General features: G+C 41.1%; 1 protein-coding gene across 4 annotated transcripts in view; it reads right to left on the reverse strand.

Annotated features, from left to right (window-relative positions):
* The window catches only part of specc1.L (sperm antigen with calponin homology and coiled-coil domains 1 L homeolog), a 223,348-nt gene that overhangs the window by 198,263 nt on the left and 108 nt on the right, over positions 1-24,977 (reverse strand). For all 4 annotated transcript variants that reach the window (XM_018246074.1, XM_041581666.1, XM_041581668.1 and 1 more), the window contains exon 2: positions 6,421-6,534. The gene's annotated coding sequence lies outside the window, so the exon portion shown is untranslated. The remainder of the gene's footprint in view (positions 1-6,420; positions 6,535-24,977) is intronic.

The raw sequence follows: 24,977 nt of genomic DNA on the forward strand, positions 1-24,977 counted from the left end.
ATTTGGCCAAAGCTAAAAATGAAGGCTTCACTGCATCCCTAAATAAAACACATTTATGCATCTCTGATGTCATGATCCCAATGCGGGGGCCACACATGCATTGAACATTGATTTATATCTCAAGCTTTTTGATCTTTCACCTTGTCCACCTTCAGTAGTCATTTGCTCCATAGCACAGGCAACTAGTAGTTTTTGTGTTTTACTTGCACACCAGTCATTACCAGGAAACCACAATTTTAAAGTTCAGCTTTTCTGGTATTGACCCACAATAGGGAAACATACCCCACCCCAGATGCAGATTACGGGGACTCAACACTGACTTACATTTTCCTATAAAAACAGAGCATTCTGGGAAGACGTCCTGGAAGCCGCTCTAGAGGGGGTCATCTGTAGCCGGGATAGATTAACCCAACTTAAATACTTGCATCGTTTATATTTTACCCCCCAGAGGCTGCATAAAATGAACCCTAACATAAGTCAGGAATGTCCTAGGTGCCAACACTTCCCAGCAGATTTTCTGCACCTAGTGTGGAATTGCCCACGATTTTGGGGAAAAGTTGGCGGAAAACATAAAAGAAAAAACAGGAATGACTCTTCCACTTGACCCCATGGTAACGCTACTTAACCAGGTGGAAGATGTGTCACCCAAGCGTGGTCAGAGAACCCTAATTAATTACTGTACATGTATGCAAAAAAAACAATAGCAATTCATTGGAAGTCTGACAGGGGCCAAAAGTTCTCAACATGGGAGAACCTGATTGAAAAAGCTATCCCCTACTATAAATTAACCTACATTAGGAGGGGCTGTCCCCAGAAATTTGAAAAAATATGGGCAGTATGGTTGGACCCGGAAATTTCTCAGGATTCTTAACACACTGGGGCAATTCATGGTTATATTGAATGGTATACTGGTAATGTTGTTTTAGGGTATGCATGTAGATCCTGCAAATAATTGACACTGTTTATGTTTATTGATGACATTCCATAATATCGTATTCAATGTACAATGCATACTGATCAGTGATATGATGTTAATGTTTACATTTGAAACTAAATAAACACGAATTGTTAAAAAAATTCTGCTCTACTGCTGCTTTCATTTTGTGACACATAAATTAGATGCTGCCATATTGCTTGCCTCAAATGTGATTTGCACACAAAGAGTCCAGAAATAGATTTAATTGCTGTCCATGTTTACACCAACTTAATAATAAAGCAAGATGGCTACTCTGAGGTGTATGAACAAAATGTCTCTGTCTTAAATATATTGATAATGGGTAGAGTGCAGAGGACGCTTGTATTTGACTATATATATATATATATATATATATATATATATATATATATATATATATATATATATATATATATATATATATATATATATATATATATATCTATATATATATATATCTATATATATATATATATATATATATATATATATACCCCTGAGTATTGGCCCCTGGCCCCTGTCTCAGCTGTGGGAAAAAATGAGTCTGGGTAAACAATTCTTTCAGGTTTCCAGTATGGTGGCCAAGGTCATGTCTGCAGCTGCTATAGGAAAGGCTCCTGCAGCTTTAAAGCATTGGAATTGAGGGGCTGGTAGGACTTATAAGCAGCTAAAATGTTCTATATTCTATTGCCTTGATTTCCGCTGGATGGGTGCCCAAATATAAATGAAGTATTTTAGCCCTGTATAACTCTTCAATTCTTTATTGTCAGTGGGAAAAGAGTTCAGATTCCGTATATTGTAGGCCCTGTTGTTTTGTGCTTTAAGTAGACCCACTAGTGCTTTGGCCTGGCAGGCAACTTAGCTGCAAAAAGTACAGGCATTCACAGGACAGAGTCACAGATTCTTCTAATTTAGAAACCAACAGCCAATCAAATCACAGGCATGAGTTAAAGAGCAAGCTGAACCTTCATAGAAAGTAAAGGGAATTATTTTCCATTCAATCTTTAGGTACATTTGCCCCAAAGAGAAGCATGTGCCAAAACACCCATGTCCATCTGTCATTGCATCTAGTGAATGGGAAGAAACCTTTCTGACGCACACAGTGAGGTGACAGAAGACCTTGTCTCCAAAAAGTCAATGCCAGGTCAAGGGTAAGGGACACCCAGTGTAAGCCCCCACCCTTAATCCCCCCCCCAACACAGTTGCGGCATGATGTGATGCCCACACCCTCATGATGATGAATGGTGATTCAATGAGTGATAATGAGAGACACCAAGAAAGCTGACCTATGGAAAGGCAGAAGAGGTACAGTCCTAGCGCCTCCAGATCTGTTGAGTCCTAAGCACCTGCCTCTTCTGCCTACCCTTAAGGTGAACATACACTATAAGACCTGCTCATTTGGCGAGGTTGCCAAACAAGTGGATTTTTCCCCGATATGCCCACCAAAGGCTGGGCGATATTGGACTAATCTGATAGTTTGGCCTTAGGGCTATAGACAATGATGGCAATAGGCACAGACTGGACAAGGACCGCATTAACTAGTCAATGCCGTCCTCTGTCTCAAGAGTAAATCAAACCTGCCCGATTGATATTTGCCCGGTTTTGGCCTGATTTCGATTGGAGCGTCCCGTCGGAACACCCCCATACATGGACAGAGAAACTGCTGAATCAGTCTAAAGGACCGATATTGGCAGCATAAATATGTCTGTGTATGGCTACTGTAGTTCCAGCCCTGGCAGAATCTGCCTGTCACTGCTCCATGGGCAATGAATTGCACAATTTTCAGGGCCGATGACAGGCAGAGGAGAGAAGCTGTTTTATTTTAATGCACAACACCTCTTTATACTGTAGCATGTTCTATTGCATACGCTCCCGTGAGCGTCAAATACTTTGTTTTCATGTTGGAGTAAAATGATCCCCTTCGTGCATTAACAAACTGGCATATGGTATCACCATTGCTTAACAAATTAGCATTGAGTATTTTCCATATGGTACATGTATACAGTCATTTCCTGTCTGACTCGCTTCTATCCTCCTTCCATCCTCCTCTTCGTCTCAGCTGTTCTTTCAGCGTAGGTACACTAAGAGGGTTGTTGCCATCGCGAGTGCTGGGGAGGCTCCGAAGTGACCAGCCGGGTTGCCTTGGGCTTGGCCTGGTTGTTGCCCAGTCATTTCTCTGTGCTATTGTTTTTAAATGTGACTATCACAACCATATAGGCATCCGAGATCTGCCCCTTAAAACTGCCACTCTAGACACAGGCCCTCGAGTGCCTCTGCCTCCAGCTACTGTTGCATTCCAACTCCCAGCAATGTCTGAGAAATGAAGGGAGTCTGAGGATGCTGGAATTTAAATTCTGCTTTGCGGGTCAATGAGTGGAACTTCCTGCACTACAACAAGAAGCCGCATTTACTGTAGCTGAATGTACACACTGGATGCCCCTTCCACCCATGATATTTCAGGAAAATAAGGTTCACGTATACAACCCCTCATATAAATTAGCCAGGGTCGGACTGGGCCGGTGGGCCCCACTGGCCCAGATCCGCACCCTGAGACTCTTCCTCTCTTCTGCCGCGACCCACGCACATGCATGGCGTGGGTGGGCCGGAGGGGGGACCTGAGAAAGCACCACCGCCCCAGGAGCCCTAGTCCGACCCTGAAAATAGCATTTTGTTTTCTACAAATGTTTTTTTAGTGTTTGAGGTTTTTTTCCCACATTAGAGCTTTAGGGTGCTAACACATAAGCCACTTCACCCCATGGTGTGCAATGAAATGCCCAACAATACCTGCCGCATTTCATTGGTTGGAATCGCTGCATGTAAAACACATTACATATATCAATCTCTGAGATGCAAATTGTATTCCTTCTACACTTAAAAAAACACCTTTGTCCAGCAGCCAAAAAATATTCTCGTGCCTTCTTGAAGGAGCTTTTCAATTAAAAGATTTGGGTGCTCAGAGTTGTAGATAACACAAGAAACCCATGGGAACGTTATAGGTTGCATTTAAATCACTCCACATACCCAACTGGTTTTTATTTTTTATTATTTGTCCTTTTTGAGTTATTTATTTTTTATTCAGCAGCTCTCCAGTTCCAGCAGTCTGGTTGCTAGGGTCCAAATTACCCTAGCAACCATACATTGATTTGAATAGGAGACTGGAATATGAAAAGGTGAGGACCTGAATAGAAAGATGAGTAATAAAAAGTAACAATAACAATAAGGGTGGTGGCACACGCTGCCACTTGGGGAGATTAGTCGCCCATCGACAAATCGCCTCTTCTAATCTCCCCGAAATGCCTTCCCGTCGGCTAGAATGTGAATTGCTGGTGGGATGGCACTTGGATCGATTCGGCATTCCGAAGTCGTCTGAAGTTTACTTGTGGGGCAACTTCAGACAACTTCGAAAAAACTAAGCGATCCGAGTGCCATCCCGCCGGAGATTTACATTCTAGCTGGCGGGAAGGCATTTGTCGCTGGGAAACTAATCTCCCCACGTAGCAGTGTGTGCCACCACCCTTAATGTGTAGCCTTATAGAGCATTTGTTTTTAGATTACATTTGAAAGGTGGAAAGAGTTAGAAGGAAAAAGGCAAATTATTAATAAACTATTAAAAAATAAGTAATGAAGAATAATTGAAAAGGTGCTTAGAATAGTCCCCTTTAAAATAAGTTTTCAAGCTCAAGAAAAAAAAAATGATAAATAACCAAAAACAAAAAAATAAACAAGAATCCACAATGTTTCTCATATGAGAAATGTTTAGAATTTTGCTTTATTCCCACCATATTAACAGATGCAGTATAATTAGAATAATCTTTCCGGCACTGTGTCAGTTATCTGTCTCCTGTGTTACATATGGACATTACTGTGTACTTTTAGTTTTATTATATTACACTATAATCAATATACAAGGTCACAATTACACAGATTAGATGGGATTCTCACTGAAGTAGAGTTGGACTGTCCAAATAGAGTGCAAGGGGATCTCATGGTGGGCCCCAGACTAGGAGAATTCTCATCCATAATTCTAAATGATCCTATGTAAAAACCTTTACTATTTGCACTATATATATATAATTTCTTTTGAGAGTGGGCCCAAGGTGCAATGTTGTTTGTTGGGCTCTAGGTGACTAAGTCTGACACTGCACGGGAGGATTAATTTGCATTTTATATAGCTGCTGGCTCTGAAGAGCTGGGGAAACGTTTTAACCAGCAGTAAAAATACAACTCTGATGTTTGCTGGACTACATCTCCCAGCATGCTTTAAACCCTTGACACTATGCTAAAGTATTCTGGGATTTGTAAAGTATTCTGGGATTTGTAGTCCATCCAAGAATGCACTGAAGAGCGGTGGAGCAGCAGTGTTTAGATCCCATTTTCTAAAGGCGGTATCCCTTTAACAGAATGTTGATTCAAACAGCAAAACTGCCGAGTTATTTTACAATTCCCGGTCTGTTGAGAGCCGCCCAGCTGCAGAACTGCTTAGGGAAAGGCTACACATTAGTACAAATACGAACAGATTCCCCAGTGTTGGGCAGCACTATGGAAATCTTAATAAAAAAAGTCTTGGTTAGATTATTTCTGTCCTTTACCACTAAAAAAATGGCCCCGGGTTGTTTGTCTGCCAGATCAAACCAGATGTTGTAACTCGGTAACTATGATATATACACCCATAGCAACTATTCTAGATCTGACATCCATGGAGTACGACATGTACATATGCTCTGTAAGAAGCACAGGGTCCCCAGAGTTCCCCAGCCAGTAGCTCGTGAGCAACATGTTGTTCCCCAAACCCTTGGATGTTGCTCTCAGTGGCCTCAAAGTTGGAGCTTATTTTTTAATTCCTGGCTTGGAGGCAAGTATTGATAGCATAAAAAACAGATGTATTACTAAACAGAGACTCCTGTAGGTTGCCGGTCCACATAGGGGCTACCAATAGCCAATCACAATCCTTATTTGACTCCACCGCGAAACATTTTTCATGCCTGTGTTGCTCCCTAACTCTTTTTACATATGAATGTTGCTCATAGGTGAAAAAGGTTGGGGATTCCTGCAATAGAGGATAACCACTTCCTCCCTTACATAAGGGATCCCCAATTTAAACTCCCAGCACCCTACATACTGAGAGTTGTGGTTCAACAACAACAGTAGGAATGAGGCAGTTTGCAGTCAAATAAAATTATATTTGTACATTTCTACATTCCCACACGGGCCCCTCCAATGCCAAGATAAATGCCCTGTCCATCCAAGCCTACAACCCAGCCTGGTAATTACCATTTTAATAAGCAGCTATTTTGGGATCATTTCTCTAGAGGGAGAAATAGTTTGTCCTTTACTGTATCTGCCACAAGTCAACCCGTTCTCAGTCCACAGCCAAGTAATTAAAATTAGTCGTGACAACCATCAATGGATCGTGCAAATTAAAATAGTTTGTTAGGCTGAAAAAGAGATAAAATGCAAATACTTACAGCTCTTTCCTTGCGGGGAACTACACAGTAGTTGTTAAAGGGGGAAGTGCTCTGCTCTCTGCGCTGTCAGCATGTGTACACCAGACTGAGTAATTCAGTGTTTTTACTTCTTCCCTGAGAGGAAAACCACAGTTGAGCGAGACACAGAGAAGTGCTTGAGCAATGAATCACATACGGAAGAAACTGGCACACGTACACATAGGAGCCGGACACATCAGCTGTACCCCGAGCCCAGCGACACCCTTTATTCACTCGCAAGCTCCTTTCAATCGCTAGATTCATGGGCCTTTATCATAAAACAAATGTACTTTCTCAACTATATCTTCCACGGTAACACAGCCACATTTTATTTTAACCAGAAATGCACTTGTTTAAATGCAGATAAACTCTGGTATTAATGCAGTATCCAGAATTTTAAAGGAGTTGTTCCATTTGAGTTAATTTTTAAGTATGATGTAGATCAGTGCTGTCCAACTTCTGTGGTATTGAAGGCTGGAATTTTTCTGGCGTAAACCACACCCATGTTACCACAAGAACTTTTAAGACTATATCCACATTAATGGTGGTAGCACACTAAAAACTAAATGGTTGGTGCTCACTGCAGGGATATCACTTATCACTCATTTGTGAAACAAGTTTATTAAACCATAATAAAACATACCCATAAATCCATATGCTTCATCTCCCCTGTGGATAACACAGCAACCCCAAGAACATTATTACACACAGGGAGCATAGGGAAGGCAGATTATAGCACACACAGGGAGCATAGGGAACAAAAGGAGTAAGGCACACAAAGGAAGCATAGGGCAGGCAGAGTACGGCACACACAGGGAGCATAGGGAAGGCAGAGTATGGCACACACAGGGAGCATAGGGCAGGCAGAGTACGGCACACACAGGGAGCATAGGGCAGGCAGAGTATTCTGTACTCTGCCTGCCCTATGCTTCCTTTTTTTGCCATACTCTGCTTTCCCTATGCTCCCTGTGTGTGCCGTCCTCTGCCTGCCCTATGCTTCCTTTGTGTGGCATACTCTGCCTTCCCTATGCTGCCTGTGTGTGCCGTCCTATGCCTGCCCTATGCTCCCTGTGTGTGCCATACTCTGCCTGCCCTATGCTCCCTGTGTGTGCCATACTCTGCCTTCCCTATGCACACACAGGGAGCATAGGGAAGGCAGAGTATGGCACACACAGGGAGCATAGGGCAGGCAGAGTACAGCACACACAGGGAGCATAGGGAAGGTAGAATATGGCACACACAGGGAGCATAGGGAAGGCAGAGTATGGCACACACAGGGAGCATAGGGCAGGCAGAGTACAGCACACACAGGGAGCATAGGGAAGGTAGAGTATGGCACACACAGGGAGCATAGGGAAGGAATAGTATGGCACACAAAGGAAGCATAGGGCAGGCAGAGGACGACACACACAGGGAGCTTAAAGCAGGCAGAGTACAGCACAAACAGGGGGCATAGGGAAGGCAGAGTATGGCACACAGGGAGCGAGGGCAGACAGGGTATGACACACAGACCAGACACCCAGGAAGGCTAGTCCTAGCCTTGGATTGTACCAGAAACTACAAGGATTTCCATTAGAAATGCAAACCATATTATACCAAGTCTAAGCAATTTGGAGCTGTGTTTGCACAAGCCACGAAAACATGGTTACTTCTAAGGACCCTATTAATTTAGTCTGTTAACTATATTATATATTTAGTCCATTAGCAACATACATACACCAATACTGAGCATCACTTCATCAGGCTGAAAAGCAAATGGTGTTTGAAAACTTCACAGCTCACATTGCTAACGTCACTCCCCATGGGTGAGGACTTAAAGCTTGAGTTTATGCTATAAACACACATCACATGTTAAGTACTTTCAAGTCTTACAATGTCCGTTAGGTTTTCAATGTCTAATGAATGGCCCCTAGTGTGTTTCAAGCTGAGAGACATGCCTGAAATCTGGTGAGGCTACAAGTGATTCCTTATTGTCAAATGGAGACAAGACATGCATCTTGCCCAGAACTTCCTATTAAATGGCAAAGGTTACATTCTAATAAAGAAGCTTATTCCTGTATCAATGGAAAGTGTTCTTCCATCCAAACGGACCACATTTTTTAAAAAATTTTGGGATAACCTCTCTTGTAATATGGTATCCTGTATAGGGGAATATATTGGTTAACTAGGTCTACTCTAGCCACTGATGAGATGTAGGTGCTAGACTAGACTTCCATTGCATGGCTATGAATTTAGCCTGTATAAACAAAAATGTCAGTAGATGTTTTTCAGCAGTAGAGGGAGTGGTATCACCAATTTGATTGAGGAGTAAGACTAGTGGATCCAATGGAACAATAAGGGCTAGGGTTTGACTTGTCTCCTGTGTTACTTGTTTGCAAAAATGTTGTACCATACAAAAAAAATTAGCAGGAGAAAAACCACATTTTGGGCAAAGATGTGAAATATCAGGGTTCATCAAATGTAACCTATGGGGGGTCAGATATGTTCGGTGTTGGAACCAAAATTGTATCATCTTATCATGAACACTAAGAATTTCTGACCACATCAGAATCAGTTATGGGAATATCAAGTGTTTATCTGTCCCTCAATTTTAATAAAGAATCAGGGTTTGGTTTAAGTGATGTACTGTAAAGATTTGAAAGCGGTTTACTGAGATTGGCCCGATTTGGTGTTGTGTCAACCTCAATCACATTTAAAGGTAACACACATGCACCCAGCATTAGTTGGATATTCTTGATTTGCACTGGTGCTCCGTCACCGGCAACCACAGGATTAACTTCAATGTATTAAATTGGCAAATCAAGAAACAGCAAGGAGCAGAATACCTGCTATTCAGTCTTTATTGTGCATTCCACACGACATTTTTCGGGCAGCAAGGGCCCTTTCTCAAGTGGGAGAAAGGGCCCTTGCTTCCTGAAACATGTCATGTGGAATGCACAATAAAGACTGAATAGCAGGTATTCTGCTCCTTGCTGTTTCTTGATTTGCCAATTTAATACATTGTGTCATCCTCAGCATCACCAAACTGGGCCTCTGTAGGATGTTTCAGTAGAGGGTAAATTTTTGCTGGAGGGTCACAAAACATTGCTAAAACATTAAGCCCCCCCCCTACAAGTTTAAAAAAAACAAAAACATTGGTGGCCACAGACCCACTACAAGTTCTGGTGACCAGGGCCCCCTACAAGATAAAGAAAAAAAAACATTAGTGACCAGGGCCCCCTTACAAGCTGGCCATAGACATAACAATTATGATCTTTCTTGGAAAAGATCTTTCCAAGAAAGATCGTTCATTTCATTTCAATACACACGTCTAAAGCTGAATCGTCAGGTATACAGATAAAAACAATAGAATTCTACCTGTATGTGACGATTCAGCACTGAAAATGGGCGTCGTTTGGGTTCCTTCAAAGGCACCCGAACTAAATTTTCTGTCCAGCCGATCGATGAGTCGATCGATATCCAAGTCTTCTTACGATATTGGACGGCTCTTTTCCCAACATACACGCACCGAATATCATACGAAAATTAGTTTTGGACGATATTATCTGTGCGTCTATGGTGACTTTTACACTTCACTGGCAAATCAGAGCGGTTACAAAAAAAAGCAGGCACCGGAGCTCTCGCCCACCTTCCATTCTGAAGTCTGCAGCTCACTGACAGTGGGGGCCCGACTATCCAAGTAAGTGCAGCACAGCAGGGCCCCCTTTAACACCCCAAACCATCCAGACCCAGGATAGTTGTACCCCCTGTCCCCCCCTGACGGCAGCCAGGCGAAGGTCAATGTTTGCCCTGGTCAATAATATCTCCTATGTATTTGATTCTATAAGTGGCCCACAACTGAGGGTCTGGAATTATTTGGGGAAATAATATGTTGAGTCATTTAGTATAAGTATGACAAAAATCTCTGGATGGGATTGAGAGGCAAAAGCTGTTATATAACATATATATACATATACACACAAGGAAGGGAGAAGGAGATGCTGCTGAGAAGTGTTGGGTAATGGGTTTTCTTCTAAATCGTGGAAAAGGAAATCCTGGCCTAAATTCATGTGTCTTGAAATCACCTAATTCCATGTGAAACAAGCACCAAACTTAATTCAGTATAGTTGGGATTCTCTATGCCTAAGAATTCTGTGTATGGCACAGCTTGTAATTAGTAGTGCTATTTAAAGAAGGAAATAATGTGCTGTGTGAATGAGAGGGCAACCAGGCCTTAGCTTGTATGGCCAAATGCAACAGCACCCTTCCAGATGGTCATAATGGGTAATATTTTTAATTATATCCTATACAGATATACCAGTACAGTTATGGAACATGTTATCCAGAATGCTCGGGACCAGAGGTTTTCTGGATAAGAAATCTTTCTTTAATTTGGATCTCCAAACCTTATATCTATAGGACCAGAGTCTATAGGACACAACCTTCCCATAATTCTGAGCTTTCTGGATAAAGGGTTTATTATGGATAATGGATCCCAAACCTGTATAGGCTTAATACTGCCCTCCCAGACAGGATATAAATAGTGATACACATCAGTTTTTTTTTTTACTCAGTGGAGCACATTGTCATAGGATCTTACATGGGGAGGTATTGTCTTAAGCTGGCCATACACGGAGAGATCCGCTCGTTTGGTGATGTCGCCAAACGAGCGGATCTCTCCCCAATATGCCCACCTTGAGGTGGGCAATATCAGGCTGATCCGATCGTGGGCCCTAGGGAATGGGAACGGGCAGTCGGATCGCGGAACCGCATCGCGGCTGCGATCCGATGGGATTTTTAGTCCCATCTGATCGAGATCTGGCCGACTTCTCAGGGGGCCCCATACACGGGCCAATAAGCTGCTCGGTCTGCCGGCAGCTTTTATCGGCCCGTGTATGGCCACCTTTAGAGTCATGTAACTGACATAATGTATAGCATTTAGTTCTCTCTCTCTCTCTCTCTCTCTCTCTCTCTATATATATATACAATGCACATTTTGTCTAAGTGGTTTCTGTTGTAGCTTTTCTCCCCTTGGTTGTTTAAGTGCATATTGTGGCAAAATAGCTTTCTTGGCTATAAATCTGCAGTTACCCAGCCAGATCCTTGCCGACACACAGAGAACCTTTTCATGGTTGTGCTGCTTGTGCCTTTTCTAATGGGATGACACACCATTGGCTATTGCACGTGATTCCATCTTTTTACAATCCATATGCAAAGACTGGCAGATGGTTGGACGAAGGCTGGACTTCGGCTCAGTTTATTTTATTTACATTGAGTAAGATTCTCAAATACAGAGGAAAGCATCGGACAGGTCACATCTGCCCTGCAAGGAAAGAATGCTTTTGGAAAGGAGAAATTCTGTGGCCGGATGTATCTGCTTTTCATATAATTTTGCAAAAATAGAACAGGCTTTGGCTTCCAGTAAATATCTGTATGAAGGGCTACTGACTAAGCGTGCAGCAAGTGCAGCAAACCGTAATTACAGACTGAGGCTCAAGCAAAAAGGCCTGGATCATGTCGGGATTTGCTAAGAGAGCTTCACATATTTTTGCCCCTCAGTCAATTATATTATGGCCCAATAAAAACTTGTCAGATATTCCTGGTCTCCACAGCAGCCGCTGGGTCTGCTATCTCTTTTGTTACTCTCCTGTCGACTGTGTTTAGCTAACAGCCAATGGGACCCAGTTTCAGTCCAAGATTTAGTTTAGCATTACAACTCTAAATTGCATTACTACTGTCTATTGGAATTAGAAATGTCACTATAAATGGATGCCATTGTTCTGCATTTCTTTCTCGTGTGAAACTGATCAGTGGCTCAAAGGCTAAATGTTTGGATCAACCCATATTTTGCCCACTACATGCACAAAGAGCCCCCTCATTAGCAGCCTTGAAAATCTTAATACTTAATAATACCCGATACTTCAATAATTATTCCATTATTAAACGTAACAATGAATGCTTCATAATTACTGCATAATAATAATTCACACTTAATAATTAAAAAAAAAAAAAAAAAAAAACATCTTAAGGGCAGAGACACACGCTCAGATTCGGGGAGATTTAGTCGCCCAGCGACTAATCTCCCCTTGTGAGACAACTTCGGGCAACTTTGGCAAACGAAGTGCTCGAGTGCCATCCCGCTGGCAATATACATTCTAGCCGCGGGATGGCAGTTCGGGGAGATTAGTCGCCCGAAGAAGAGGCGACTAATCTCCCTGAATCTGAGCATGTGTCTCTGCCCTAATACTCCACAAAAGGGGAATGCAAGAATCCAATAGTAGACCAAAGGCTCTCTGCGCATCTTAAAAACATACACATTTCGGGCCTATTCTGTCTTAACAATTCCCCTGCCTAATTAAGGCCACACACTTGCAGCAGTAGCAGCTACAATGAGCCATCAGTACTGAGCAGTTGCTTTGGGGCTAGTACTGCAACACATTCCTTTAATCGGTTCCATCTGTGCAGAGACACAATGTGCACCCTGGCAGCACCCGCAGCTCTGCTCCCATTTTAAACATTTGCAGCTTTGCCAACACTACACGGCGCATGCTCTTCCACAGACCATTTACTGCACCATCATAAACATGTCCACAAGTCTGTTACCGGAATAATTTGCAGACAATAAACTTTTTCTCATAATTAAGGCAAAGTCAGATGTTTATGAGCCAGATTTATTATCTCAGAAGCAAGAGAATTCCTTCTGCCACGTCTAATATACATGTTTTCCTTTTCGATTTTTATGATACAACCTAGAAGACATGTTTCTAATTATTTTCTAAAAAAGGATAACAAAAAATAAAAAGCTATTTCTACAAGCCAGGTATAAACAGTGAGCAGTAATAATGCCTCGTCCAATGTGAAACATTAACAAAGCCAGGAAAAGCTGTAATCATAGGTAGAGAAAAATGAAGACTTAGGGGCAGATTTATCAAGGGTCGAATTTCGAAGTAATGGGAGTTTTTTTTGAACTCCCATAACTTCGAATGAAAAAAGACCAATCGAAATTAATTTTAAAAAATCTTAAGTTTTTGACTTCAGGTGAATAGGCTGTATTTGAATCATTCGAATCGACGTTTTAGTGCATTTGATCGAATTCGAAATTAAGTATTTGCCCCAAAAAACTTTGATTTTTCAAAGTCCACCAAATGACTCCAAATAGGCTCTAGGAGGTCCCCCATAGGCTAAAACAGCAATTTGCCAGGTTTTAGATTACGAATAGTCAAAATAGAAGTTTAAAAGAGACAGTACAGGATACATTTCGATATTCGAATAGTCTAATTGTTTTCAAATGTTGGCCTATTCGATAATCAAAGTACACAAAAATAGCTTGAAATTCATACATTTTTTACTTAGAATTTTCACTTCGACCCTTGATAAATCTGCCCCTTAGATCAGGTAGGCTTAGGCTTTCCAAAAAGAGATCTAGTGTTATATATTCATGCATAATTCTATGTTTTACCATGGAAAGTATTCTATTGGCGAAACCAAAAATTCACCCTCTTTCCCTGCCTTTAGACAACTGGCACCCACCGGTGTACATTTAGTGATCTCATTTATTTATTGTGACCATATGTGTTTTATGAATTGATTAATGACCGCAGTCTAAGTGGGTATAAAGGGCGTAATTGGTCAATGCTGGTCATGGCCAGGGCATTTCCAGGTTTCAAGAAAATTATGGAGAACCAACTGTTGGTAGTTATGGAGTTGTTGCACCTTACACGCTTTCCATCTGAAGAATTAAAGCATTCGGGATCAACTGTTGCCTTGACATTTTTTTGAGGAGGGTAAATTGAGATATTCTGTGATGGATTTTCAAAGAAGAACATTTGAAATCATCTACATCTCGGTTTTGTCTTAAAAGGACGGTTAGTTTGAGAAGAAGAACAGACAAAAGAGAAAACATATGGTCACACCCAAACAGTGGGCCAAATCTGTCTCACCAACCAGTCGGACTGATACATGAATGAGTCTGAGTAGATGGGATCCGGCAAGGGGTCGGTTCTGTACAGATAGAATAGAATGTTCTGCCAGTTTGAAATGACAGTTTTCCTACTGATGTGTCGCTTCCAACTTCAACTTGTTTCAATTTTCTGTCCAAAAATAATGGCCCTTAGTGACAGCCACTTTAGTTACTAGTAACATACAAGAGAATTCAAGTGGAAAAGATTAAAAAGTGGAACAGTTACTGCTTTAAAAATGCCCTGAACAGTAGTGGAAGCTTAGATCTTAATAGAATTTCGGATAATTTTATTTAATTAGTTCTTGAGAAATATACAGTGAATAGTTTGTACAATTTTCCCTGCTGTAAAAAGCACAATACACACAAGGATAGACACTGATTATTTATTATTGGCAAAATACCATAAAGGTAAAATATTTATTAGGCAGATGGTCACAAATACCCACTGATATAACAATGCTGGAGGCTTCTATTTTGAGAAAACTAGAAGTAGATGGTCGTATGGAGCGCAGAAAACAGTATCCCAGACCAATTCATTTTTAAAGGAGAACAAAACCCTAAAAATGAATGTGGCTAAAAATGCCATATTTTATATACTGAACTTATTGCACCAGCATAAAGTTTCAGCTTGTCAATCGCAGCAATGATCCAGGACTTCAAACTTGTCACAGGGGGTCACCATCTTGGAAAGTGTCTGTGACACTCACATGCTCAGTGGGCTCTGAGCAGCTGTTGAGAAGCTAAGCTTAGGGGTCGTCACTAATTATCAAGCAGAAAATGAGGTCGGCCTGTAATATAAGCTGATGCTACAGGGGTGATTATTAAATTCTGATGCTAATTGCACTGGTTTCTGTGCTGCCATGTAGTAATTATCTGTATTAATTACTAATCAGCCTTATATTGTGACATTTCTATTCTATGTGTACTGTATATTGTGAGTGGGTCCCTAAGCTCAGTAAGTGACAGCAGCACAGAACATGTGCAGTGAATCAGCAAAAAAGAAGATGGGGAGCTACTGGGGCATCTTTGGAGACACAGATCTTTACTGCTAAAGGGATGTGGTTGCCTTGTGCTGGTACAGAAACCCAAAACATAATGTACAACATGTTAAGCTACTTCTTAGTTAAGCTTTAGTTCTCCTTTAAGGAGAGGAGTGTCAGTGTGTGCCTTAAAACGTGTAACCCCACTAAATCGACCTTTCCTTCTCTTATACTATTTTAAATGAGTTAACTCATTCATCTACAAAATTTATAATTAATCCCAGTGTTGGACTGGGCCACCGGGATACCAGGAAAACTCCCGGTGGGCCCAGGTGTCAGTGGGCCTTCATGCTTCCTACCATTTGGCCTATTTCATGGTCAGTCCCTATTTATTTAAGGGGCTTAATAATGGAAGCATAGAGTATAGCAAGTAGAGACTAGAGACTAGCCCCCATATGTAATATAAGGCACTAAGTTTGACAAGGAGTAATAATCCATACCAACTAGTGATGGGCAAATTTGCGCTGTTTCGCTTCGCCGGAAAATTCGCAAAATGGCAAAAAATTCATGAAACAGCGTTTTTGACGCCGACACCTGTTTTTGACACCGGCGCCCGTTTTTTTGACGCCGGCGAAATGTTTTTTTGATGCCGGCAAATTGTTTTTGCACAAATTCGCGCCTGCCGAATAAATTCGCCCATCACTAATACCAACCAATAAGATGTTTGCATTTAAACAGGTGACCAGTAAATGCTACCTGCTGATTGGTTGCTATGGGTTACTGCCCCTGGGTGAACTTAGTGCCTTTTATTACATTTTATTACCCCCTAGGAGAATAAAAAGGCTGAGCGAAGAAAAGTGGGCCCACGCTCTAAGGTTATCTGGTGGGCCCTTGACATCCCAGTCCGACACTGATTAATCCACACTGTCTACTATGGAATGAAGCCATATGCACTGGTTGCACTGGTTATGATTGTAGACTTGTTTTCCCTAATACTAATTAGTTCAGGAATCCATTACCAATAGAGCAAATACAGTGGGTCCCATCCCCCCCCCGAATAAAGAATGAAAATATACACCTATCCTGCCCCAGCTAAATAAAAATAGACCAATATTAAACATCCAATACGGCATTTACTGTTATACAATGTCATGAAGAGCTGGAGGTAAGAGCATACTTATAGATACACACACACTGTTCTGCCTAGTTACACATCTTACAGATCTCATCAGGTTGTGATAGTCGCTATTTACCATACGCCTTGGGTTTTACCCTGTACAGGAAGGACGCGGCTGATAAATCTCACTGTGCCTGATGATGATTCCTGATAAACATTAATACTAAAACAACAGCATGGTGCTGATGGACTGACATAGTATATCAATGTCTTTCCCTGGGTACTTTGTACAGAATAACACTGAGTTAAAGGGAAAATATACCTCAGCTTGCTCTTTTACTCTTTCCTATGATTTCATTGGTTGTTGGTCTCTGAATTAGCCAACGTTGTAGCCCTGTTCTGTGACTGCCTACTATTTACTAAGATTTGCGGCTAAATTCCCTGCCAGGCTCAGCGCACAAAGCAACAGGGCCTATAATATACTGAACCTGAACTCTATTTCCACTGACAAGAAGGAATTGAAGAATTATAGGAGAGGGGGAATACTTTATTTCTTTTTTTATTTTTAGGCACCCAACTCACAGAAATCAAAAGACAAGGCAACAGAATTTTTAACATTTTGGCTGCAGTTTTAGCAGTCCCCCAAATTCTTGATTTTGCCCCCTTGTAAAGCTTTAAAGCTGCAGGGGGGTCTTTCCTTTGGTAGCTGTGGACATGATCCGGAGCACAGAAGCATAGAAGATAGTGTTTTATAACATTTGCATGGGCAGTTCATCCTTACTGTGCATCACTGGGAACACCCTTGTGCTGTGTAATGGGGGACAGTCCCTCTTTTGACAGCTCAACCTGCTGTCAGGGATTTGTACTGATAAGTCCCCGGTTTCTCTTTGATCTGCTGCACTGAAAAGCCAGAAACATATACAAAGTTTCTAATTTAATTGCATCTTGGCAGACAGCCCAGAATAGATACTTGACATACTGTTGTGACAGTTTGATAAGATAAGAACGAAGACTCAGAGCTCAAAGGGCAATTAACCTTCATTTGCAAAACTGTAACAACATATAAAAACCACAGAACTGTGTTCAAACGTTCACAACGTGCCAAATTATGTCAAATGAACATGGTAATTAGGGGGTGCGGCCACAAAAATGGGCATGGCCAAAAAATCTTTTTATCCCTCTTTCTGTTTCCTAAATGTTGGGAGGTATGGCATATCCAGTCATGTTGCATGGAGAAAAATGCTCTCCTCGTACCCTATAATTGTGCTTGGCATCGCTCAGTAGGGTTGAACTGGGTCTGTGGGACACCGGGAAAAACTACAGTTGGCCCCGCTCCCCACGGCTGCCTGAGATTGGGCACCACCACCATAATAAGATATACGTTGGGGGTTACGTCTAATGCAGGGAGTCCATGGGGGTGGCTGCCACCTTCCATTCAGAATCTGCTGCTGAGCCTATTTATATAGAGGAACCTCCTGCCCAGCCAGTAACTCTAGTTTCCCACAGATCTGGGCATCATTAGGCACAGCACACTTGCTCATCTCCACGGCTGTGCTGCCAATTGAATCAGGATGTAAATATGTGGTGTGTAACTATATACACAAAGTCCTGACAACTGTTGTAAGGTCCCATTCTATGCAGGCTCGGGGCACTTGCCCAAATTCGGCCTTCTCTTTGCTCTGACATCCCGTGTGATGTAAAGTTTGACAATTGTGTACATTTTGTTACATTTTCTAAAAGTACAGTTTATGTCAGTTTTCTCTTTTGTGTATTTGTGTGGGTTGCATTAGAGAATGTAGGGCCAAAAGGTCCTGTAAACTTGCCTTGCAGCTTTTGCTTATGCAGCCTCTGTTATGTTCTAGTACAGGGTTGGGTAATGTTGCATGTGTATGTATGGAAGCATTGACGTGTTTGGTATTCGTCTGCAACTCTGTGACTGTGCCTTGTTTCATTCCGTTAAATAACATTTAGAACTGTTTATAAAACCTATGAGGTGCAGAGGGACAGAGTAAGTTCTTGTCTGTATTGCGTTGATTTATCGGCAATGTCAAACACACACCCTAATTGATGGACCGGCTCCTGACTGATGGTCATGTATGTACAGTATATTGTTTTGTATATATAGTGAATAAAGTACCCCCTCTTGTAAAATATAAGGATATTATAAAGTTACCGAGGAGTTTCATGACCATATAAAATATATTTATACAGGTCATGGAACTCCGATAATATATCCTAATATATCCTAATATTTTACAACGGGGGGTACTTTATTAATTATAATACACACATTTTAGTAAGTCATGTGACAGGAATTACATCACTACTCACTGTTTATAACTGATGACATCACTACTCACCGTTTATAAGGATATAATTTACAAGATATTCATGGATCTTGTGTATTATATAGTGAATAAAGTACCCCCTCTTGTAAAATATAAGGATATTATAAGTTACCGAGGAGTTTCATGACCATATAAAAACACGAGGCCGAAGGCCGAGTGTTTTTATACAGGTCATGGAACTCTGAGGTAACTTCTAATATCCTCATATTTTACAACTGGGGGGTACTTTATTTATTATAATACACAAATTTCAGTGAGTCATGTGACAGAAATGACATCAGAACTCACCGTTTATAACTGATGACATCAGAACTCACCGTTTATAAGGATATAATTTACAAGATATTTAAAGCTTTTGTGTATTATAGACAAATAAGTGCTGGAAATCTGCAGGTTGTGCTTTAAAGAGAACATACTTGCAGGTGCCATAATAATTCTAGTCACTTACCTACTCCTCGTAGTTCAGGATTTTACCTTGCGCCACATTCTTCTGGTGTCCCGAGCAACCCCTGTGCCTATTTAAGCCTAAGCAGTACAGGTATGGGATCTGTTATCCGGAAACCTGTTATCCAGAAAGCTCTGAATTACAGCATGGTCATCTCCCACACACTACATTTTAATCCAATAAAATTTTAAAAATGGTTTCCTTTTTCTCTGTAATAATAAAACAGTAGATTGTACTTGATCCCAACTAAGATATAATTAATCCTTATTGGAAGCAAAACAATCCTATTGGGTTTAATTAATATTTATATTTTTTTTTAGTAGACAAGGTATGAATGAAAAACCCCAGGTTCAAAGCATTCTGGATAACAGGTCCCGTACCTGTATAAAGAAGTTAAATAAAGAAGAGGGAGTGATTAGCTATGTAGCTTTTTGCTATTTTTCCTCTATTGTAACACATACTTGACTTAAAACAGTGTGAATTTACAGCCTGCTGGATTTAAGTGTTTGCTACTACACTTTACAATTACACATCACTTTGCATGAAATTATATCTAAGGGCTAGTCCACACGAGGAGATTCGAGGAGATTTTGTTGCCTGGCGACTAATCGCCTAGTCTTACGAGCGACTATCTCCCCGAACTGCCTCAGCGTTTTTCCCCATAGGCTACAATGAAAAGTCGCTTGTAGTTTTTTGTATTTATTTTTATATCACTTCTCACCCATTCTTTTAATGTGTTGTGTTTATGTACAGCGCTGTGTGTACTATATAGTACTATAATGCTCAGCAGCCAAAATCTGCCACCTGTCTTACATATGAAAAACAGGTGCTTTGCCTCTTTGAATGAACCAATTACTTTGCACAACACTACCGTCAATACAGACATTTCCTAAAAAAAAATCCACTGTACTGCCATCTCCTGGGGGATATTAGTACTGCACCACAGACACCTACAGATTTCCAGAACTCCAATACAATCACCATTTTCATGGCAACTTTTTCTAAACCGCATGACCTATTTTGTCAACTTTTTCAGCGCACAATACATAGGAGTCTATGGGCAAAACCTGATGAAAATGTACTCCCATCACTACTAGTAACCCATCACAACAATTCAGATGTTTGCTTTCAATCAGATACCAATTAAATTAAATGTTCTAATTTGCTGGTATGTTTTATTAGCCCTAGTGTAAACTTTGTGACTTTTTTAATCTGCCCCCCCCCCCATAGAATGTAAATCCAAAGTTCCAAATGCCTTATTTGCATTGAAATAGACTTTTATTATGTTGTAGAATGGCCAGTTCTAATCAACTTTCCACTTGGTCTTCATTATTTATTTTTTATAGTTTTTGAATTATTTTACTTTTTATTCTGACTCTTTCCAGCTTTCAAATGGGGGTCACTGACCCCATATAAAAAAAATGCTCTGTAAGGCTACACAGTTATTGATATTGCTACTTTTTTTACTCATGTTTCTTTTCAGACCCTTTCCTATTCATTTTCCAGTTTGTTATTTAACTCAATGCCGGGTTGCTAGGGTAATTTGAATCTGAGATTGCTGAAATTGCAAACTGGGGAGCTGCTGAATAAAAAGCGGAATAGCTCAAAAACCACAGATAGTAAAAAACGACAATCAATTGCAAATTGTCTCAAAATGCACCTGCTCTGAATAGTACACAGACTATATCCAGAACTCATATAGAATGTTACTGAGCAGGGTTGTTGAAATGAGTGGGGCGACGGGTCACAGAGTGAGTAGGGGATGTGACAAAGGAACAGGCTGACATTTAACCAGAGGGAGGAAGAAGCTCATGGGCACCTCACAGGGCAGTAGAAATTGACAGTCAGTTCAATGAGCATGAAGGAGAGAAAAGCATTAAGATATATTACAGGCCCATGGAGGGAGCAGACATATATGACCCCAGTAATGTGGAAACATTTTGCTAATTGTTTGTTTCAAATGGATGAGTTGTGAGTGTTATAATATACAAGTGAGTCACTGGCATTATTGGGCATCTGTGACCAGCACTGTATTTAGGTCCGATGTGGATCTAAACACGTAACGTCACTTCCGCCAACCAGTCCGGCCCCCTACACCCAGCTCTTTCACTGGATTTACTATTGAAATCTATGGAAGAGGCTGGGCGATTTTTATTTATTTAAATTAATTTATAGGCACCCAAGGGCCACCCCCCAAAACCTGCCGCCCTAGGCACAGGCCCTCGGGTGCTTTAATATAAATACGCCCGTGACTAATTGATCATACCCAGTCACTGGCACATACACTTGTGACTAGGTAAGTACTCGCTATTCAACACAGCTACAAAGGTGATCAACCCCTTTAAAGGAGATAGAAACCCTAAAAATGAATGGGAATACAAATTACATATTTTATATACTGAACTTATTGCACCAGCCAAATGTTTCTCAATAGCAGCAATGATCCAGGACTTCAAACTTGTCACAGGGGGTCACCATCTTGGAAAGTGTCTGTGACACTCACATGCTCAGTGGGCTCTGAGCAGCTGTTGAGAAGCTAAGCTTAGGGGTTGTCACTAATTATCCAGCAGAAAATGAGGTTGGTCTGTAATATAAGCTGATGCTACAGGGCTGATTATTAAATTTTGATTCTAATTGCACTGGTTTCTGTGCTGCCATGTAGTAATTATCTGTATTAATTACTAATCAGCCTTATATTGTGACATTTCTATTCTATATGTACTGTATATTGTGAGTGGGTCCCTAAGTTCAGTAAGTGACAGCAGCACAGAGCATGTGCAGTGAATCAGCAGAAAAGAAGATGGGGAGCTACTGGGGCATCTTTGGAGACACAGATCTTTACTGCCAAAGGGTTATGGTTGCCTTGGGCTGGTACAGAAGCACAAAACATAATATACAACATTTCTAGCTACTTCTTTAGTTAAACTTTCCTTGTCCTTTAAGGCCCCTGTCATTTGGGTGGCATGTTATCTGTCCATACTGACACTAACAGGATACAACTCTAAATAATTCTTTGTAGTGAGTGCCTGCAGAGACCTGATTGTATTGCACTACTCTTATCAGCAAGGGGCCAGAAACCACACACACACCAACAATTAACTGGCAAAGGCTCCACCAATAACCTATAGTCATATCTACTGTATATCAAACTCATAAAGACAGCAATTCTGATTCCAGAAAACAGAGAAAACCCAAAATGTGGCTGTACAAATTAGTGCGGAAATTGAAATTTTTTGGATGCAATCTCCATGTTATCTACCCATGCTGCAGTGTTTTTTCCCAGAATTCCAGCACAACTGCGGCCCAGCAGGAAATAATTGCACACGATGTTGCAAAAAAAATGCAACTGTACCAGAATCTTTCCCCAAACTGGGAGCAAGTTGCATCTGGTAGTGTTAGTAGCCCCCAGGCTCAATTGATGAATTTGCGGAGCTCAGTGCAATTATACCAAAGTGCAAGAAGCTTGTTAGGACACTTAATGTTAGTACATTTAATGATTGCCATCTTTATGCACAACATTTGCCTCGCTCTTGTGTGTTATAGATAGGATACACAAGATCCATGAATATCCTGTAAATTATATCCTTATAAACATTGCTTAGTGATGTCTTTGTTTAGAATCGGTACTTAGTGATGTAATTCTGTCACATGACTCACTGAAACTTGTGCATTACAATAAATAAAGTACCCCCTGTTGTAAAATATGAGGATATCAGAAGTTACCTTGGAGTTCTATGACCCCTATTAAAGCCTTAGGGGTAAATTTATCAAAGAGTGAAGTTCCGCAACTAGAGTGAAATTCCGCAGCTCTCAATTCATTTCTATGGGATTTTGAAAGGCGTATTTATCAATGGGTGAAGGTGAAAGTTCACCCTTTGATAAATACGCCTATAAAAATCCCATAGAAATGAATGGAGAGTGGCGGAATTTCACTCTAGTGGCGGAACTTCACTATTAACTTCACTCTTTGATAAATATACCCCTTAGCCTTTGACCTAGTGCCTTTTTATGGTCTTGGAACTCCTTGTGACTCCTAATATCCACATAGTATCACCTTATATTATTCCATATATGCAGGGGTGTAACTACAGAGGAAACAGACCCTGCGACTGCAGGGGGTCCCAGGAGATACAGGGGGGCCCATAAGGCCCAAATAATGAGCAATTTCAACATATATTGGTAAAACAGGACTATCTGTGGATATGGATATGTTGGGGGCCCTAAAATTAATTTGCTGTGGGGCCCAGTAACATCTAGTTACTCCCCTCCTATATGAACTGGATGTTCTGACTCCAGAATATTTTGGCATCAAATGGACCTTCTAATGTTGCTCTGACATCATGCCTGTGATGGTGCCAATCTCGGCTTTTATTGGCACTGACATCCATCATGCTTTTATATGGTCACAGTCAGTAGAAAAGATTTGACAAGCACTCCATTCACCCGTTTGATTAAAAGAAGTAAATATTTATTTCAGCATATTAAAAACATCCATTCCTCGGAATGGATGTTTTTAATATGCTGAAATAAATACGATCATACGAATCAACTAAAAAGACCAATTTGCCAGGAAAACAAAGGGGAGCTGCCTGCTTGGCCCTGCAAACATAGATAGATTGCACTGGGGCTGACAAAAACTTTTTGACCCGGCTGATCAATTTCCTGACAGATGTCGGCCGAAAAATCGTAAGATGAACGATCTTTCGAATCCCACTAACCGCACGATAATTTTGAAGGATTGGTCCGACTTCCCTAAAATCGGTCGTTCAGCAAGAAGAATCGTTGCGTCTATGGGGAGCTTAAGACTGCAGATTGCACGGTGTCTCCATACAAGGACAGAGGCTTATGTCACTACATTTGTCCTTTCAGAGAATTTCCCCCCCATGACATGTTGTCTGTACAGCTAAAAGGTTCCATAACCACCAGTTCACCAGAATAAACGTACGTCCCTGTAATGGATCCTACAAAAATTAAAATATTAATACATAACATGCTAAATGTCACAGCAGACTGAACAATACACACTGTGACATTTAATTGTGAATTATCCAGGGAAAAGATCCATGTTCTACACCCCCACTGTGACATTGCTTTCTGTATGACAGTCATGCTGTGCTGCTCTGACATGGGTGATGGAGAGAGAGAGAGGAGGCTGAATACAGAGGAGATGAGGATAAAGTTGAAGGGTGGGTTGAGGATCCCCATTAGAGTGAGAGCAGGGGAGCAGAGACATGGGGCAGTGTATGTATATATAAATATATAGAGAGAGAGTGACAGAGGGAGATAGACAGGAAGAGAGAGAGAGAGAGAGAGAGAGAGAGAGAGAGAGAGAGAGAGAGAGAGAGAGATGGGGCAGTGTGTGTATATAAATATATAGAGAGAGAGAGATGGGGCAGTGTATATGTATAGAGAGAGAGAGAGAGAGAGAGAGGGGGGTTGCAATGAATTCACTGCAGAATCTCTCTCTCTTGCAGCAGCAGCAGCAGCAGGAACAAGTGCTCAGTGTCAGTGGATCAGCTCATACACACACAGGGGCAGCAGTGGATATTGTGGAATGGGAATCAGCAATGCAATATTCTCATATACATCATATAACACCTATATATAATATCCAATGCAGATGAGGGTCCGGCTATATACTTGTGCTCATCCCAGGCAGGGACAGGTACATAAGTAGAACACCAAGTGGAATTGTGTTACCCCCTTATTG

The sequence above is a fragment of the Xenopus laevis genome, chromosome 2L (assembly GCF_017654675.1).
Source record: "Xenopus laevis strain J_2021 chromosome 2L, Xenopus_laevis_v10.1, whole genome shotgun sequence".
NCBI lineage: Eukaryota > Metazoa > Chordata > Amphibia > Anura > Pipidae > Xenopus > Xenopus laevis.